This window comes from Scyliorhinus canicula, chromosome 13 (genome assembly GCF_902713615.1).
Source record: "Scyliorhinus canicula chromosome 13, sScyCan1.1, whole genome shotgun sequence".
Classification (NCBI taxonomy): domain Eukaryota; kingdom Metazoa; phylum Chordata; class Chondrichthyes; order Carcharhiniformes; family Scyliorhinidae; genus Scyliorhinus; species Scyliorhinus canicula.
In genome coordinates, this window is record NC_052158.1 from 118509478 (window position 1) to 118512626 (window position 3149).

Sequence of the window (3149 nt, forward strand, 5' to 3'; positions counted from 1 at the left end):
ATGATGCGACGGCGGCGCCTAAGTGATGTCAGCCGCGCATGCGCAGTTGCTGTCTTCCCCTCCGCCGCCCCGCAAGACGTGGCAGCTTGATCTTGCGGGGCGGCGGAGGGGAAAGAGTGCGTTGCTTTGAGACGCCGGCCCGACGATCGGTGGGCACCTCCCGAGCACGGCTATGGTGCTCACTCCCCTCTCCGCCCCCCACAAGCTTCAAACGAGCATTTGGCGCCCATGTTCACGACGGCAGTGAACCGGTCGGGAACGGCAGGCCGCTCGGCCCATTCGGGCCGGAGAATCGCCGGTCGCCGTGAAGAACGGCGAGCGGCGATTCTTCCGAGGGGGGGGGGTGGGAGAATCGCGTGGGGGGGGGGGGGGGGGGGGGGCAGGGGGGCGTATCGTGAGTCGTAATCGTGCCCAGGGCATTTAAGAGTCACATTGCTGTGGATCTGGAGTCACACGTAGACCAGATCAGGTAAGGACTGTAGATTTCCTTCCCTAACAGACATTAGTAAACCAGATGTGTTTCATGGTCGTCATTAGACTTTTAATCTCAGAATTTTATTGAATTCAAACTTCCTCATTTGCCATGGTGGGATTCGAACCCAGGTGTCCAGAGCATTTCCCTAAGTTTCTGGATTACTAGTCCAGTGACAATACCACTACGCCACAGCCTCACTGTTTTGATCCTATAAGGATAACCATACCTGAATGAGGAAAGTACTATACAACACTCAATCAGTATTATTAATACCAAAATTCTGGCTGAACAGTTGGGCTCAGCTTATTGTTTCTTCCAAAGCAATGGTTCCTATTCTGGAACACATTAGTTCTTTCAGAGACACTGGGTCCCATATTTAAAACCATAGTCTCATTCTTTAAACTGAACCTTTAAGAAAAAAAGAATGAAAAGAAATATTAAAGATTTGAACATTACTTGCTTTCAGAGACTATCCTTTCTGCCTGGGGTCACTTTATCTCTTCTCATCAGGAGACGGAGATAATCACTAGTCTCCATTTTAACTTGGGGTGCGTGGGTGGGGGGTAACCAAAGTAACCAAACCAAAGTCAGCAGAGAATCACCCTGAGCCGTGGCAATTTTAGATGACCTTAAATTCTGGGACTCATTTGCCCCAAAACTGGCATCAGTTGGCCAGTGGGTGGCAGCATAATGCCAAGTGGCAGAAGTCTGGGACTTAAGGAACACTCTCTGGCACTCGGACAAGACAAGGATTGGGGAAAGGCACCAGCAGGAGTTGACTAAAATTTTCTTGTGGGGCTTGGAGGAACACTGCTGCTGCTTCAGAGCCCCCACAGTAAAACGGTTCTAATAAAAGACCTGTTTTGAGCTTCTTCCTGCTGATTTACCTAGTGGGAAAGCCTTATATACCTTCCTTGCTCAAGCCATGGGTTATAATAGCAGTTGACACCCAAACAAGACATCATCAAAACCTGATTTGTACATTTAAAGCAATCATCAGTTGGTTTCCAGTATGTTTTTCTACCTGCTCAGAAGAACAGGTTAAAATTGCAGGAAAGAAGTGGACGGCTGCTGGTAAATCTCCTGGGTGATTATCGCAATCTGCCCACCAACCAGGATTTTGACCTAGCTTCTGTTTTGTCATTAATTGGTAGCACATCTAATTCTGTGCCATCTGCTTTATTCATGCGGTGCGGTTGATCTCACAGCGCATCTTGGTTCTGATATTGGAAGAATGCTGTGGGATGACAAAATTATATTAATAATGGTGGATGAATTTTAAGGGATGTGGCTGCTTACAGAATATTGGCAGTCTTCAAGAGAAAGGTTTGGGCCTTTGTGCAGACTGGTTTAGGTAACAAATGTAATGGCAGACAGTATATGTAGAGGCTTCAAACAAAATCTGTAAACTGGTGGATCGGTACAACACTCCAACCCTCTATTTAGTGACTGGTTAAGTGGAGGTGGTGCAGAGTGAGTTGGCAGCAAGAAAGGGGCTCTTACCTGCCACTCTAGGGTGCCCTTCCTTTCGGATGGCATTGAAAGGCAGTGAAATAGACCTTGCAGCTGGCAGGCATTACCAACTCTAAGGTGCATGTCAGTCGGTGCTTGTAACAGATTGTACACCTCTGCATCTGGTATCTCCTGGTCTGAATATTGCATGGCCATAGCTTTAAATGGTCAGATAGGTGAGCCTCTACCCCTAGAGGTAGTTTAGATGGAAGCCAGTGATGGGTTAGGCCACTCAAGTGCCTGACCTGCCTAGATCCCTCCACTGCCCTGCTTCTTCATGGATCATAGAATTTACAGTGCAGAAGGAGGCCATTCGGCCCATCGAGTCTGCACCGGCTCTTGGAAAGAGCACCCCACCCAAGGTCAACACCTCCACCCTATCCCTATAACCCAGTAACCCCACACCCAATATTAAGGGCAATTTTGGACACTAAGGGCAATTTATCATGGCCAATCCACCTAACCTACACATCTTTGGACTGTGAGAGGAAACCGGAGCACCCGGAGGAAACCCACGCACACACGGGGAGGATGTGCAGACTCCGCACAGACAGTGACCCAAGCCGGAATCGAACCTGGGACCCTGGAGCTGTGAAGCGATTGTGCTATCCACAATGCTACCGTGCTGCCCGTTATCTTCCTTTATAAATACAAGCCAAGACAAATCCACTTTGTTGTGGATGTACCAGAACAATCCCAATGCCAGAAAAGACGGCACAAAGCCTCTTTACCAACCTTGGTAGAAAAAGAAACAAATGAAACAATAATTGGAAATATCCTCAAAATAATTGTTAGAAATCTTACGCCAGGACCCTTGAAATGCACTTCACTAAGCAGCACACCCTGAAAGTCACGGTCAACTATTTTATATGAGGCGGTAAATTATTGAACACTACAATTGTGCGGACATCTAAATGACATTACAGGGACTCAATTTAAAATAATTTTAAAAATATATAAATTTAGAGTACCTAATTATTTTTTCCAATTAAGGGGCAATTTAGCGTGGCCAACCCACCTAACCTGCACATCTTTGGGTTGTCGGGGGGTGAAACCCACGCAGACACGGGGAGAACGTGCGAACTCCACACAGACATTGACCCAGGGCCGGGATTCGAACCCGGGTCCTCAGCGCCGTAGGCAGCAGTGCTAACCACTGTGC